Genomic DNA, 17,047 nt, shown 5'->3' with positions numbered 1-17,047 from the left:
TACCACCAATGCTAGGCTGTCTGTGTCAACAAACACCAGCAATGAAAGGGACCAGAAAACATAACACTTGATCAAATTCCCAGGATAGTGTATCAGTTAGCTATTACTGTTCAGTTGGATGATTCCCTAGATTTTGCCTAGGCTCACACATGTACCCACGCTCAGCTGCTGAGTCAGCTGAGGGCTGGTAGAGCAGTGATAGTGAACCTCTTAGAGCTTTCAATGACATAAACAGTCCACTGTGGCACATGTGCCATAGATTCACCACCAATGAGCTAGAGACTGCGATGGCTTCAGCTGAGATGCCTGTTCCATGTGCTTCCTCATCATCCAACAGGCTACTGTGGTCTTCTCCATGAGTCCTCTGAGCAGGGTTCCAATGAAGAACAGCAGCTCCCAGACTCCCAGAGCTCTGGTTCTAGGCTCAGGAATAGGATATCATCACCTCCGCTGTGTTCTATTAGCCAGTCAAGTCACAAGGTAGCCCAAGTTCAAGGAAAGGGGAAACAGGCTCTCCCTTGATAGTAGAGCTGCAAAGTCAAATGACAGAGAACACAGATACAAGGAAATGAAGGGTGGTGGCCATTTTTGCAACCCATCAATCTGCTACATTTTGCTTGGATTAGCATTTGTTGGGGCTCCCAAAGGAAAGCAGTCCCTAAGACAGCAAGGGAAGTAAGAATCTGATTGAATTTCTAGGCCAGTCATTTCAAGGCAAGAGTCAGACATTCCTAAACAGATCTGATGTCCCCCCTTAGAGACCCAGCAGGACACAAGAGGCCAGGGCCCAGCCCTGAGCTTCATTCACAGTAGCGACCTCTGTCTGTCCCCTCTCTTCTGTTAGAGTCAATTTAGAAATGACTCCATGACTTCTGCCTTCAGAGCAGAGTAAATTGTAAACAAACTGAACGGAGTGGACAATTTTTTTTAACAAAATAGGAATGAATTCCTACAATCAACCTGGCCTTCTCCAGCATGGCTTTTCTGACATTCTTTGATTCAGAAAAGAAGAAAAACGGAATAACCTGACAGATAAATTGCACTAAAATGCTATTAAGTCTGAACACACAAAGAAAGAAATAGAAGAGAAAAGAAAATTCCTAAAAATATTGAGGTTGGGAGCCAAACACAGCACACAGTTTGGGGAAGGCAATCTGTACAATGAGGCCCCCCGGACACCTGTCAGAATGAGCTCAGTGGCCAGTGGGTACAGTGAGAAGACTTGGAGCATGTAAAACTCTGCCCCGGGTTTTATCATTACAATAACCACATGTGAAATGTTACTCTGCTCCTTTGGAAAATGGAATTTTATGAAGCAAACTATAATTTCCTAAACTTTATTTTTTTACTTTCATTATGCAAAGTTCTTTCAAACTCTGTTCTTTCACTTTTCCTGGTTCCCCCTTTTCTACTTTTTTTTCTTTTCTCTATTTTCAACTTGTCTTTCCACATTAAGGTAAAAGGCCAAAGAATCAGAACTCACAGGCTTTTTGGTTTCCCTCTTCCCATTTCAAGATGTGATGAGATCAGGTGGACTTGCAAAGGAACAGAGGTGCTGTAAGTATTACCTCATCCTGGCTCCAAAAACAGGAATGTGGAAGGGAACAAAAGGAAGTAATTAGACCTCTCTCTGCTAAAATGCCTTTAAAATACAAATTTCAAAAAATATTTTCTTGGGAATGTAGAAGAAAGAGCTGAAAAAGATTTTAAACTCCAAAGCATAGTCGTTCTTAGTCTGAAGAGCATTTAGAGACTAACTGTAAACAAGCGTGATCTTCTAATTAAGCAGGTGTCTACCTGAGCTCAAAAGGATACTGTCTCCAAGAGCACCCACACGAAGGGCAGTTTTGGGATATGAGTCAATAAGATACCCTAAATTGAAAATGAGCTTTATGTATTCCAAAAGAACCGAAGAGGAGAAGCAGCACAGCATGTGGTGAAGAGCACAGGTCCAAACAAGACCCCCTGGTTATAATCATGGCTCTACCAGTGTTATGGGTTGAGTGGTGTGCCTCATCTCCAAGATTCATATTTTGAAGTTCTAACCTTCAGCACCTCAGAATGTGGCTTTATTTGGAAGCAAGATCTTTACAGAGGTGATAAAAGTTCAAAATGAGGTCATTAGGATAGGTCCTAATCCAATATGACTGGCTTCCTTATAAAAAGAGAAAATTTGTCTGCAGGGAGAACACCATGGGAACATGGAGGAAGAGGTTAGGGTGATGCAGCTACAAGCCACAGCATGCTAAAGATTGCTGGCAAACCACCAGCAGCTAGGAAGAACCAACCATACTGACATCTAGGTCTCCCTATCTGGCCACCATTACCATAAGGCAATAAATGCCTGTCACTTCAGCCTCTTGGTTTGTGGTACTTTGTTACAACAACCCAGCCAAATTGATAAAACCAGTTACCATCTATCTTCCCTTGTGACTCTGGGTTTGTCCTTACCTCCTCTATAACATGTGGATGACAATCACAGTGTCTAATTCAAATTGTTGTTAGGATTCATTAAATGAATTAATATGTGCAAGTGTTTGAATAGAAGTTAATTCAAAGAAAGAAGTATATGAGTATTTGTTAAATAAAGGGTTTTTAAAACCAGCATCTGCATAAGTCACTATAGGAATTATTAGTAAATTTGTGTGACTCTTCAGCCAATGCAGTATTAGAGGGCAAATAAAAGTCTTTTAGAAAACCTAAATGCCATTACTTATTTCAAGCATTATCCACAAATTGTTATAATTAGACTTATGTTGTGTTCTTTTTTTTTATTCCAATAGTGTGATCTGGCAGTGCCTAAGGCCTTTAGGTTTCTAATAAATTATTAATCTTGGAGTTAATAATTCATGTTAATTGGTGCTATAAGCACTTTCTCTGGCAAATGTGAGCAAAGGTCACAACTTTTTAACAGCAAAGGTGAAACCTTTTCTTAGTTTCTTTTTCCATGGCCTATCAAGATGTGGAGGACAAAATTTAACCAGAGCTGAGAAAGCCAGATAATTCCAAGGGGAAAGGTCACCTGTGGCACTTTGTGGACCAGCTCTGCCTCCACAGTCCTGCCAGAGAGAGAAGAGGTCTCCAGGGAGCCAGCAGACTGCAGCTGCATGGAAGCCTTCCCAGGAAGGATATGGCCACCATGCAGGTTTGTGACTCTTTGACAAAATGACAAATACTAATTAAAAGTATTGACTCCTTGTTGATCAAGAAAATTTTTTTCAGAAGCTAAAAAAAGGTATTGAAAATACAACTCACCAAAAATGATTTTTTTTTCCCATTGGAAAGTGCATAGTTAAGAATAGAGGGCACTCACGCACACTGGGTAACAACATAGAATTCTAAGCAAACCTACCACCTTTGACTTCTTTGATTTTCACAAATGGATTTATGTTCTACCTTTTTTCCCCTAGAGAGAGTTTGAAGTGATTCCTGAATGCAGGCCACAGAAGGAAAGAAATAAAAGGTTTCCTACCTCAACAAGTATGTGTTCCTTTTCCAAGTCAATGCTTCACCCTGGGTCTGTGAGCTAGAAACAAAAGGCCAGGTGCTCTGGGTGAGAATGTCCTTTTCAGCCTTGATAATTCAGAGAAAGTTACAAGTCAAGTCACAGACTGACATGATGAAATAATTTTTTTTCATTTGGAGAATAAAGTTATTCTTAGTAGCTTTTTAAAACCTTGATTAAAAGATAGGCATAAAATATGAATAGAACGATGTCTGAAAACAGGATAACACTGAACTGGGAACCATTAATTTCAGGAGTTTCAGGGCAAGACGACCAATCCTCTAACTCTTGGTTTGTTAAGGAAAACGTGAGCAGCATATGCTTTTCATTGTGTCCCTATGCCTTTTCGGCCATCTACATCTTGGGGAAATGTACATTTGGCAACAGATCCTATCTTAGGAGTCCTTGAAACTTGCCCTTTGAAAATGTTTTCATTTCTGGCACATATGTGTGTTTAAAGCAGAATGAAAACACAAAGCAAAAAAAAAAAAGGAAAAGAAAAATATGTACAGAAAGAAATGATTTTTCCAGCTCCAAGTAGCACAATAAGAAAATAATCATTCACTTGTGACTTTAAAAATGGATTCTTGCCTGGATTTTCTAACGATTTCCTCCTAAATGCCTTTTTCTCTACAGAACTGAACTAATGTAAAGAGACAGGTTGTTCCAGTGCCAGGACTGAACAAGCAAAGGAAAGGGAGGGAGGCTGTGTCTCCTGGTGAGGAGCTTAACCAAATAATGGCCACTCTGGCTCCCTGCAGCCTCTCAGGTGGATTCTTAAGAAGCTGCCATACCCATTGCATGGTGTGGAGTGAGTGCATATTCCTGGCCTGATTCCTGATCACCATCAGATTTCTATTATTTGCAGTCAGTAACAAAGATTCATTCTTGTGTCAGTCATCCAACAAGGAGAATCTTTGTCACTTAGTGTAATTAATAGCTGCACCTCGTGAGGAAAGGTGGGAGAGGGATGCTCTTCACAAGCATCCGCTGCACTCAGAACTGGCTTCCAGGGTTCTTACAGCCTTTTGACAACTAAGATGCCAGAACTCGGCACAGGTGGAAAAAGACCAAGATGTCTCTGGGGGCTGTGTGTTCCTGCCTTCAAGCCCTGTAACTGCAGTCCAGGGGAGGTCTCCAGCTTTTCCTATCAAACAACGTGACCTTGAAGAATCAGAATCCTTTGTACCTCTGTGTTCTTTCTCTGTCCTCACCAGTGTATTCTATCCTTCCAATGGCTCCAGCACCATATCATCTTCATGACTCCCTAGACAGATTCTATTATAGGATGGAAGATAACAAAAATTTCAAAAGAGCCTTCATGCTTGCTGAAGGCTGACCTCAGACTGTTGTCTAATCCCTCAGAATTATGACAGGCCTCATATGAAAGAATTGGAAGCATCAGCTTGGAGAGGCCAGCATTGCTGGGAAAACCCAAATGGAAACCAGATCAGGATACAATCTAAGGCTTCCTAACTCCAACATTCTTTGTCTACTTACACGGTGCCTTTTCTTTCACCTTCCAGACTCCTTTTTTGTCATTTTTTTGACCCTACTTCTTTTTCTTCCTCCTTTTCCATAAAAAGGCTGGATTTATCCCACTTGTCCCAGAACCTTTAACTTCCTATCATTCACAGTGGGAAAAATCCAATCTTATATTTTGGAGGTTAAAGGATCCCTTTAGTACTAACAGTCCTTCATTATCTCACTTTGAATCATTCTATTACTTCATTTAGCCCATCTATAAAAATCCTAAGGTCGATGGCAATTTTTCCTCTTCTATTTCTACCCAAGGAGAAAGCAAATATTGGGGCTCAGAAAACACATCCTGAAGCATGACGCTGGCTTGCTGAGTGCTTTGAAATGAAGTACATTAGAAGGGCCTCTAGCACCATCTCCTTCTGAACGTCTCCTGTCCTTTCTCTTGCTCCTCTCTCCCTGAAGACAGGCTGCAGAAACTAAGATTCCTCTTTCCAAGGTGGCTCATAGGGCACTAGGACCCCTTTCTCCAAAGCCAGCCATAGGATTTATTCTGCTTTCCCCCTTCCTTTCTGTCTAGGAGCTGGGCATGAAGAAATTCTCTGACCTGTCTTATCTAACGGTGAGTCACAGACCCTCTTTCCAGAAGAATCCTGGCCTCAACTGGGGAGGAAGGAATGCTGCACAGACAGGCTATGAAAATGAACAAACAGGCCATGCTGGCTTTGCCCTTGTAGTCTATCACCATTAGCTCACATCCTGTTGTCTGACCACATTTCTACATGGTTGTCCAAGCTACATCCATCTTAAGAATGCAAACAGTTTTCCACGGGTCTTTGGCTCTTCATTTTTGAAGGCTTCCATGTTGCTTAAAGCTTCCATTAAATAAAGATGTTGTACTTTTCACTTACTGACCCGTCTTTTGTTACACAAGTGCAGCTGTGACTCTTATGACAAGAGTATCACATTTTTCAACCCCTACACAAATGTGCTGCTTTTGCCCTGCTCCATAACTTTAAAGATCTTACCCTATTTTCTCCTTCCCTGAGCCATCAAATACTCAGGCTGTTTCCTATCAGGCTTTCTCTCACATCCCTGCCCGTGAGTGCACTTAATAGGGTGTCCTCTGTCATTGTGGGGAGTAACTGGGTATCATTTCTCTTCTTCCTTACCTTCCACCATGGAACCTGTGTTCAGCCTGTCTCCCTTCCCCCTCATCATGAGCCAGGACTGCCTGTCACCCTCCTCTGATCATGAATGTATCCTATCCTCCTCTTCCCCCTCCATCCACACTCTGTTTCAAACCCTCCAGCTCTCTCTCCCTTGTCCCATCCCTTCAAAGACCCCTTTCCATTCACTTCCCAGGAACAGCTCCTGTCTTGTCCAGTTTAATACCAAAGCATTGCCAGTTGGTGTTCATAGTGCTCCATATCCAACCTGAGATCCCTCCCCACCTGATATCCATGCTTTATGACAGGCTCCAACAATAACATTGTTGGGATCCCAGCCCCTCCTTTATTGGGTCTGATAGGGGGCATTTGGCTTCATGCTGTACCCCCTCACTTCTTTCTACCTAAGCTCCTGAGCACAGGGGCTCCTGTGAGTTCCCATGGTCTTATGTGCACAATAAATTATAATGCTACGAATCAGCATTAAATTCTAATTCAATAGATATGTATACAACACTATCATTTCTCCTAAGTGCATAAAAGTGCCTTGTCTGAAAAGCATGCCACTTTTTTTAACTGTATGCCTCTACTTTTGCACAGGAAATTCAGCCTGGCACAATTTTAATTCCTACCTCACCATACCATTTTCGGCTGATGTTTCCTAAGTATTTAAGTGAGTAAATATTTCCTTCTCCACCACAAACACCTCTCACATTACACCACTGATTTAGCCTGGAGAAAAAAATTAATGTGGATTCCCAAGGCTTTGAGTGAACCAGGCCCTTAACATCTTCCATCTATAGAATCTACTACAAGGATGATGGGGTCTGGGGACCTGTTGAGCTCGAGAACAAGGTGAAGATGAGGAGCACTGAGCATTGAAGCACCTGCTACTCTCCAAGCCCACCTGTCCAGCCCAGACCTCTTCACAAGCCCCACACTAAGTTGTGTGACAGACATCTTCCAGGTGTCTCAGTAGCACTCAAAACTTTAACCACTCAGGGCCAACTTCTTTGCTTCTTCTCTGCAGGTGAAATCAAGTAGACTTGGGAGTTATTTTAGACTCCTCCCTTCAATTTTTCTCCTGCACTGCCCAAGTCATATTCAAATATGACTGAGCAAATTGCTAAAATCACCCACACCTGTCCTCTCCTTGCTGCCCTCTCCTGTCTTCTCCTGCCCTTGTCACTTCCTCTTTAGGGCAGAACGAAGAATGGCACAAACCCTTCATTACCTTTCTGTTGCCAACACCATAAACTTGGGCAGAGGTCTAGACTGGACAGACAGATCTTGGAATAACCACTCAATTCTCAGTGTTTCTCTTTGGCTCAACATATACACAAAAGGCTGATGCAGCTTCTCATAGAATCCATAAGCAGAAGTTATTAGGATAATAGCAGAAGTGAATTCACACTCCTTAGAGTAAAATGCAAAGCTTTCAAACCTCTGGCTTCTGCTGGATTTTAATGTAAAGAATACTGGCTGTGTGTAGCTCACCAGACCCACTGGCCTTTGCCCCATCCTCCTGGCAGGAAGCTCTTTCACAACATCTTCAGAGCCCCTCATAATACCCTCCTCATTACTCACCGGACAAAAATCTATTTACAAGCTTGCTCAGATGGCATAGCTGCTGGGATATCCTTTTGCCTCTGACTGCTCTTTAACACTGTCTTTAGCTTTGGCTGCTATAATAAAATATCACAGAATAAAAGGATTAAGCAACAGACATTTATGTTCTCGCAGTCCTGGAGGGCAGAAGTTCAAGATAAGGATCCAGTGTAATTTGGTTGCTGGTGAGGACCCTGTTCCTGGCTTGTGGAGGGCACCTCCTTGCTGTGTCCTTCCTCTGTCCACACACATAGACAGAATCTCCCTCTCTTCCTCTTCCTCTGAGTCCACCAACCCTATATACTTAGGACCCCACCTTATGACCTCATTAAAACAAATTACCTGCTAAAATAACTCATCCACAAAAACAATCACAATGCAAGTTAGAGCTTCACCGTTAAAATTTTAGTCCATAGAAACCCATGCCCCAAATTCCCTCACAGAATGGAATCCACTGCTTGCACTTGGTAGAATAATGACTCCTATTGACTTGAATACTCTACAAATTAGTCTACTGGGTATTTTAACATGGAAGTGATTATATTTTTCAATATAATGGAAACATACTACATTGTCTAATGAGTAGAAATGCAATATGCTTGTATATATTTTAATTTTTACCTTATCAAATTTGGTCTTATTCAACTATTTTTAACCTAAATGTTAATTTCACAGTCAAATCAATATGTATATTGGCATATAAATTATCTTTGTATGTCAATCAACCATAAAATAATTTTAATTTTTATTTACTGATGTTTTATTTTTTCTCCTATAAAAGTTCTAAAGAAAAACAGTCAAAACAGCCAGCATGATTATCTAAACATCAAACAATATTATATGAAACTAAGGAAATTTCACCATTGCCATCAATCTGTGAGTCACGGCAGGAAAAGAACTGATGGGCTGATAAAGACCCACTTCACCTGCCTTTGAAGGAAACACACCCTCTCCTCTTTCATGAATTATTAAAATGGAGAAACAAAGTTGGCTTTCTGGAAATGCATGGATACTGTCAGGTATCATGTTACAAGTGAGACTTACTTATCTTTAGCTCATAGTTCCCTCTGACACAATACTGAAAGACTGAAAAGAAATTCCAAAGATCATTAAACATCACTATTTATATGGTATCTGAGCCTTCAATGTTTACTGAGGCCACTTAAATAAATTTAATCTTGACTCCCCCTTATACTACACATTAAGAAAAATGTGGACCTGTATTCCAGATTTGATTCCTTGTAAAGTTGGTTTATAAAAGAATTAGATTGAGTTGTAGAAATCACACAGGAAGAAAAGTTTGATGGCTGTGGTTCTAACTTGCCTAATTCACTCCATGTTAGGCCTGACTTCCACAAGAGGTCAGAGGAGCTAAGAGTATGTTTGCTAAGAAGCTTCGGAAGGAATACACTAAGGTTTCCCCACACTAAACTGGTCTTCCAACCCCTGAAATGCAGATGAGAAGTCTTAGAACACCCTGTGGCTAACAATTTTCTAAGGCAAGTATCCAAACTCAGCCAGACTCATGTGTTGGACACTCCTATGCACACTAAATGACCACCTTGAGGACTCATTAAGAGCACTCCTTTCCTTCTGATAAAAAAGGCACACGCCAGTAACTCCTGCATTCTGGAAGTATGAGGCAGGAGGATTGAAAGTTTGAACCCATGCTGGGCAATTTAGTGACTCAGTGAGACCCTGTCTCAAGATAAAAGTATAAAAAGAGGTTGAGGACATAGCTCAGTGCAGAGGCCCTGAGTTCAATCCCCAGTACCACATAAAAGTAAAAATAACATGATGTTGATTTTTGACACTGAAAAAAAATGAGTTCATGCCCTGAAATATAAGAATTAATCCACATTAGATCCCAGAGCTAAATTTTGCCAGCTAAAGAACTGGAAAACCTTGGTATTTTTTTAAAGTCTAAAAATGCCACACTACAGCTCTCTGCCCCATCCTACCTCCTCCTCACCCACAGCTACAGATCCACAGTAGACTCCTTCTCCCAGACTTAGATATCATTTTCACTCTGCACTCACTCATGCTTGAGATTCAGGTCTTTCCTTGCTTTTCAGACTATCTTCATCTTTTCTTTTTATTACTGCATGTTTGTGATACCTAGTGAATACTCTTCCTGCTGAGTTAGTACATACACCTATAGCATCTTAATTCCTTTTATTTCCCTTTTCCCTTCCCTGCCTCCCCTCTCTCTTTATCCCTAGATCCCCTTCCCATCTCCAAAAGGTCTACCTCCCTGGTTCCTATTTCTTCTCTTTTATTTTGCCCTTTCAATTATTTGTACTTTGGGTTTCTCACATAAGAGAAATCATGCAAGATTTAAGCTTCTGTGCCTGATTCATTTCTCTTAGCATATTGCTCAGACTAGTTTCATCTCTATCCGCAGTTCAAACACAAGCTCCGGTTCCCGTGTGCTCTCCTTTGTGTGTATTCTCAGAAATGTGTTCCCTGCTGGGGTGCAGACCATGGAGTCCATTCACTTAAGAGGTACCAAACAGCTTTCTTCCCATGTGGCTTTTGTTTGTTTAATTTGAAAGATTATGGAAGAGACTCCATCCCAATCTCCACCATCTGCAATCCATCTCTTAACCCTATTTTCCAGAGCCCATTCTCTTCAACTACTCTCCAACCCAACGATGGGACCTGACTGAGCCATTCACCACACATTGGCTTTGGAAGACTGTGTCTGCACGTGAACACCACTCTTCTTACCCTCTCCCACATTCACGGAAACCTTTCTTTTCATGGAATTCATAAAAACATGCATCGTGCCAATTCAAATCTTCTAGTCCCTTCTATTGAAATCTGTTATGAAGAGCAGAATAAAGAACCAAAGCAGCTACAGGGCTGGGGATTTAGCTCAGTGGTTCCACCCCCTGCCTTGCAAGCACAAGGACCCGAGTTTGATCCCTGCTACCAAAAATAAAAGAACCAAAGCAGCTACAAAGAGAGACTAATGCAACTTTTTTTTTTTTTGGTACTGGGGATCGAACTCAGGACCTTGCGCTTGCGAGGCAGGCAACAGAACCACTGAGCTAAATCTCGGGTCCAACTTTTAAGATAACTTCCTATTTTTTGCCCACTTCATTGAAAGATGGCATTGGGGGTTTTATTCCTGAGAAATTTCTTTTTTGTCCCAAAAATGTGACAGGCATTTAAAACTACTGGTAAAACTTTTCTTGTGTAAATATATGTGGCATTTTTCTGAAAAAAATTGAACCTAGAAAAGCACAGAATCAATTAGAATTCCAAAAATTCTATTTTCCCATCCATAACTAAAATATTGCCCTGGAATTTTTTATTTGTTCTTGTACATTTCTCAAATTAAACTTGTTGGAAGAAAAAAATGTGCTTGTCTTTGAGCATTTTCTAGGAACCAAGGTACCAGGATACAATGAGGTAACTTGGAAAATTAAACATTCACTTTCAAATGGCACACAAATAAGTACAACATTCTCAAAGGATGAACATTTTATTTCTTTGTCATTACAACATCAAATATCATAAGTGGACTGAGTTTGTTTGCTCCTGTTATTAAAAGAAATAAAGCAAGGTTACCCTTTTAGTGCTTATGCATGTTTGCCCTGTAGAAAAATATGCCTTTTAGAAACTAAAGAGACATAAAAGTAAATGCAATCATAGACTGGATTTAGCATGGAAGTAAATAATGTTATAAGGACATTATTGGATCAATTAACAAAATTGGAATATGGACAGATTAGAGTATCATAGCACTATGAAATTTACTGAGGTTGAAGAGCGTACTATGCAAGAGAATAAATAGCCTATTCTTAGGAAATAAACACTGAACTGAACTATTAAAGGGTAATGTGATGTGATGCATGGATCTTACTTGCAAATGTTTGGAAAAGGTATTATATGTACATATGTAGATTTACGTGTAGGGGGTGGGCAGTGCAAATAATAAATTAGAGTAAAGTGTGCACAACAGGGGAAATAAGGGCATTGTTGTATGTTCTTATATTCTTATAATTTTTTTGTAAGTTTGAAATCATGTCCAAACTAAAGTTTTTGAAACCACACCTTATGGTTTGAAATTATGTTTTGAAGAAAAGTTGCAAATGGGAGAGGCAAAAGAAAAGCATTCTCCAAGTGTCTAAGTGGCTTCTTCCCATCTTCAGAGATTGGTCAATATGTTCATTACACTCCTGGCTACCAGACTCTTTCATTACTCTCTGTCTTCTTTATCAGCAAAGAAGCTTACAAAGCATTCAAGTTGGCACTAGAATGTCTTCAAGCATAAGGCTGGGTATGAACACCCATGTGCAAATCCTCATGGCCCTGAACACTTGGCTTCCTATGCTGCTGATGGATCCAGGATGGAATCAGGCAAACACTTTTCCACTTGAACCCCTCCGGAGAGTTCAAAGGCATGAAGCTTCAAGTTTCTCTTTCAGTGTTATAAAGCTTAAAATTTCTTTGAAATAAATGGCTTTATTCCAGACCAAAGTACCTAACAATGTTTTCAAACAATAGCAATAATAATTAGCAGCAGTATTAGTGTCATTCAATTTGAAACCTTTGAAATGTGTGAACTAGTTTAAACCTTAGAGGAATTATGGTTATTTCCAACTTAACAATGAAAAAAACAAAGGCCAGAGAGATTAAGTAAACTGCTGAAGATCACATAAATTGCTGAATTTGAACCCAGGCAGTCTGACTTTAAAGTCTGCATTCTTAATTACCACACTCCACTTCTCAATTTTATCCTCCTATCACCTAGCTTATCTGTTAAATAGTTCTAATTATGCTAATTGACTATTTGGCTATATCATTATTATCTGTTCAAAACCCCATTACCTAAGAGTCATACTGCAAACCCCTCTTGACAAGACAAATTCACTGTATGGCCACTATGACATTTCTAGGGTCATGTTCAGTATTTGTTGTATTCACCTAGTATGATTGCTGCTCCCAATGAGCTGAAACAACTGCATAACTAATTGCTTGTCCATGAAATCTTCATGGATTTCTTCATAACCCAAGATGATCTCTCTCCTCTAAATTCCTTGTAAATCATTAGGTGGCAGTTGGCTTCTCTAGCAATAGGAAATGTACCAGTTCCTTGTACATGATCCCTGAGTGACAAGGTCTCAGGCTTGTTTTGTGGATTTAGCTAATACTTCACATTAGGTTCTGATCAAGCAACCCGACAGGGTCCAGTGGTGTTCGCCTGCCCCCAGCTATTCAGGAGGCTGAGGCAGGGGGATCACTTGAGCCAAGTATTCAAGGCCAGCTCGGCATCACAGCAACACATCATCAGAAAGAAAGACAAGGAAGGGAGGGAGGAAACTGTTTTTCCCTCTCATGAAGCAAGAAACCCATGGTAGGCTCACTTAAAATGAGCAACCACTTTCCTCATGAGCTTCCTCCTCCCAAAAGAAAGCCCCACAGCAACTGGAAGGGTAGTACTCTAGCAGAAGTAAGAGTTATAGCAGTTATAGTGGACCTACTAAAAAAGTACTGCCAATAGTGAACCACCAATAATAGTAGTAGTCACCAACACTTCAGAGTCCTAGACACTATTATAAATTCCTCACCACACCCCTCTGATGTATGTACTGTCAGTAGCCATTTTACTGAAGAGGAAACTGAGGCACAAATAATGAGAGTATGTCGGCCCCTGCAAAGTCAGATTCTGCAACCACTCGGTATGGTCAGATGATCTAACTACTATAACAAACAACCCTGAATCTCAGCAGCTTGACCTAATGGTGGTTTATGCTCTGCTCGAGTCAGTCTGATTGGCTATTCAGCAGAAACCCTCTATAAGGAATTCAGAAACAGTGGTCCCCTCCTTTTGGTAGCTCTACCATCCGCTGGTCCTTCAGATTCTCCTTGGACCATGTCTAGCTGATGGAGAATGAGGAGACATGAAAAGCAGCCTTCCTATAACCAATGGGGAAGGCAGAAATTTTGTGAATATGCGCACAGCATGCTCCCACAGAAATCCCAGAAACCTAGGGCAAGTGAGACAGAGGACAGAGAGCAGAAGGATGGTGGTCCCTCCCCGCTATCCAATGCAGCAACCCACTCTCCCTCCCTTACTTTGCTCGATGTAGAAAGCCAGCCACCGTCTACACAAATCAGATGTGATTTCTCATGTTTTCAGGAACAGTTAATCCCGTCTGTTTTCTAGGACAGACTCTTCTCCAACTAAACAAAAGAAGTAGGATGGGTGAGGGCCAGAGGTACGTGAACTTTCTATGACTCACCTGAGCTCTGGCCTAACACAAGCAAAGTGCTGACCTGGTCCTCACCTGGGCACAGCCTTGTTTCAGCTGATCCTGTCTCTGGGTGTTCGTTCAGGCAGGGCCTGGCCAGTTGGAGCTGGGCTCAGGTTCCCACCACACCTTATTTGTTCATTAGGTCACAAAACCTTCCTGAGGTGAAGCCAGGCATAGCAGGGCTTACCTGTCTCTGTACCGGGAATCCAGGAAGAGGTAGCTGTGAAACTAGTACCTGTGGAGGGCTGACAACCTCCCTCTTGCCAGTCAACTGCATCCTGTTGATTCTGGATTTTATTTGGCTCATCAGTCAGTCTCTTAAGACATTGGTTTTGAGAAATAACTCACAAAATGTCAAATTTTGGCTAATCAGTCTTTCATTGGTCCAAAAAACAAAACTTTGTGTTGCCTTAAAAGTATGTCTCCAAAGATCTTGACTTTGTCTAATTTGATTGTCTGAGGGCCATCTACACAGTAATGTCACTATCTAAAGTGCCCAAGACATATTTAGTTAGTATTATTAATTTACTGTTTTTTCAGAAACTCAAAGTCAGTATAACATTTTCCTTAACCAGTTTATTGATGACTTTACCTGACATCAGAATATCAGAACCCACAGCAGCATTCAATCAGACCAGTACGTTAATCTCAGAGCAGATTAGATGTCTCTTCAAACACTAAAACTTCCTTCTTCAAGTTAAAAATATTTCTTGTTTTGCCAGGGGGCAAAAAGTAGTGTTCATTTCAAACATATTAGCACAAAACTGCTAAAGATTATATATAGAAATTCCCTCTCTCTCTCTCTCTCTCTCTCTCTCTCCCTCTCCCTCTCTCCCTCCCTCCATCCCTTCTTCCCTCCTTTCTTCTCCCTCTGTTTTTTCCTTTCTCTTTTTCTACCTACCTCCTATCTACATATTCTCCTTCTAACAGCTTTCAAATAAGAAAAATAACAATTAAGAAAGAAGGAAATTCCCCAAATAGAACCATATAAGCAAATCTATGAGGCATAATATCTGTGTAATTCTATATGAATTCATCACAAAAGTAGAACCTGACAGGGCCAGGGATTTAGCTCAATGGTTCCACTGCCTTCCTTGCAAGCACAAGGACCTGAGTTTGATCCCCAGTACCAAAAAAAAAAGTAGAACCTGACAGGGAAAATAAAGAGAAAAGACTGACTAGAAACCAATGTGCCAAGTATTCCTAATAAATAAAATGTAAGATGTTTAGTGCATGAAATTCAATAGGACCGCTGAAAATCAATGTGATAGAAATGATAGCAGAAATACAACCATGATTAAAATGATCATTTCTTGCAGTTTAGGGAATACACATTAAAATTGGCTTGAACTGGGTGCCTACTCAGGCACTGTGCTGTGCTAGACACTAGGACCAGTCAGTGACCCCAGATCTGGGGGAGATAGATAGACTAGGGGTCCCTACAAGGCTGTGAGGGTGAGGACCAAGATATGTGGGGATGGGGCAAGGCACAGAGGAGGACTGGATTCAGTCATCTCTTGGGGAGAGGGATGGGATTTAGAATGTATAAGAGGAAGTGCCAACCTGAGCACAGAAGCAGAGTGGAGGGCATCTGAGTTTCAACATCAAAAAAACAATAAGCAGAGAGCTGCATGGAGTATGTGGAGAAACCAAAGACCAGGAGAAAGTGTGAAAGAGTCTGGCCCAAGATACGTGGGAAGAGCAGAGGTAAAAACAATCCAGAAGAAGGCTTCAGCACCACATTGCAGTTTTTCAGCTATGCAGGTGAACACATTTGAAAATTCATTTTTAAAAGATTAAAAAAATTGCATGTAGTTCCATAGGTAAAAACATGGAAAAAATTCAAGAGGAATTCAAGGTTCTAAAAAAGTGAAATTGAGGCTGAGGCTGGAGGATTGCAGCAAGTTCAAAGCTAGCTTGAGGTACACAGTGAGACCATGTCTCAAAAAAAATACTAATATAATAATCATAAATTAAAAAGGAAAATGGTATATGATGATATAACCAGAAATTCCTTTTGCATTAGCAACATTTAGACACTACAAAAAGTTGTAAAAATGAAATTTAAATCACTGACAACTCCATTAATTAGAAATAATTTTCTGTAATAAATATACAAATTTAAAATAGTATAGAGTATTCTACTTCTTTTGTTTGATACTGTATAAGAATGTTCTCATTAATTTTTTTTCTTGGAAGACATGACTTTTCGTACCTGAGAAGTGTTTATTATATGGATGACACTACCATTAGATTAAGCACTCTTTATTGCTGAAAATATAAGCCATTAACAATTTGCTATTATTATAAATAACACAATGATGAACATCTTAAAGATGTCTTTTGGTCTTTGATATTCACTTGCAACATAGCCCCTCTCAGCTACTCTGTAAATATGATATGGGTTGCTGATCTTTTTTACTTGAACTATGAATGAATGTTCCTGGCTGACCAAGGCACTTGTCTAAAGAAAATATTACAAACTTTGCCTTTAGTAATCCTTGATAATGAAGGAAAAAAGAGATAAAAACCATTAGGTTCTATTTCATGTACTTTTTACGTGGCCTAAAAATGCATGGGAACAAATCCAAACAATTCTTAGACACCATGGGCAGCTTTGAGGAATCATTTTTATATAACTAATTTTGCTCACTTTTTGTGTCAGAAGTTTGGCCAATGAATCCTTTTGTCCCTGTTTTTCTCAATGTTCTAATCTCTAACGAGAGAGACTGTTTTTCCTTATACAAGGCAGAAACACGGGTGAGGGAACAGATGGAAATGCAACTGATTTTTCCTGGGCCCTAAAAGTTGCTCATGAAATTGCCGAGTCAAGGGGAAAAAGGTGAGAAGGCAGAATCGAGAGCCAAGAGAGCTGGAAGGTGTGTTAGGGCAGAGGTGTACCTGGGAAGGGCAGGTAGCAAAGATGGCAGCCAAAGCCAAGAAAACAGCTACAGATGGGCAATCTAGCCTGAACCAGGGTGCACAGTCACAGGGACAGGTGAGACTGTGGAGAGGACTGG

General features: G+C 40.5%; 1 long non-coding RNA gene across 2 annotated transcripts; it reads left to right on the top strand.

Annotated features, from left to right (window-relative positions):
* Nucleotides 1-2,900: 2,900 nt before the first annotated feature.
* Nucleotides 2,901-12,239, top strand: LOC101706705 (uncharacterized). 2 transcript variants are annotated; one of them, XR_015451803.1, is made up of 6 exons: nt 2,901-3,145; nt 3,411-3,480; nt 4,142-4,223; nt 5,565-5,606; nt 10,166-10,266; nt 10,382-12,239. It is a non-coding gene; the product is annotated as an uncharacterized LOC101706705 (long non-coding RNA). The 2 variants fall into 2 exon arrangements; XR_205140.4 differs by lacking the exon at nt 4,142-4,223 and having other exon boundaries at nt 2,914-3,145.
* The last annotated feature ends 4,808 nt before the right edge of the window (nt 12,240-17,047 follow it).

The sequence above is a fragment of the Heterocephalus glaber genome, unplaced genomic scaffold, assembly GCF_053883595.1.
Source record: "Heterocephalus glaber isolate CG9 unplaced genomic scaffold, H.glaber_assembly_v1.0 deba00000122, whole genome shotgun sequence".
In the NCBI taxonomy this organism is placed as follows: domain Eukaryota; kingdom Metazoa; phylum Chordata; class Mammalia; order Rodentia; family Bathyergidae; genus Heterocephalus; species Heterocephalus glaber.
The sequence above is the reverse complement of the archived record's forward strand: the minus strand, read 5'-3'. Positions and strand labels throughout refer to the sequence as shown.